Genomic DNA, 377 nt, shown 5'->3' with positions numbered 1-377 from the left:
TTCTGGAGGACAGAGTCCATGATGGCAGAGAAGGAGCAAAGGTTTACCTAGGCTCCCAGTTCTGGAGGACAGAGTCCATGATGGCAGAGAAGGAGTGGCAGCTGCAGTCTGGATTGTGATGGTGGGAACGTGTGACTGGTCACAGCATGGGGCAGATAGGAAACGCAGACAAACTGGAGACAGGGCCAGGTTATACCCAAGGCCCATCCCTTGTGCCCCATGTCTGCTAGCTAGGCTGTCATCCCAAAGGCTCTACAAATTCCCTGAGGGTTCTAGTGTTTAGACTGAGCCTTTCCATCTAGGGACCAAGTGTTCAAATCCATGAGTCTGTCAGGACATTTCACACTCAAGTGTTCAAATCCATGAGTCTGTCAGGA

The sequence above is a fragment of the Microtus ochrogaster genome, chromosome 16 (assembly GCF_000317375.1).
Source record: "Microtus ochrogaster isolate Prairie Vole_2 chromosome 16, MicOch1.0, whole genome shotgun sequence".
Lineage (NCBI taxonomy): Eukaryota > Metazoa > Chordata > Mammalia > Rodentia > Cricetidae > Microtus > Microtus ochrogaster.
The sequence above is the reverse complement of the archived record's forward strand: the minus strand, read 5'-3'. Positions refer to the sequence as shown.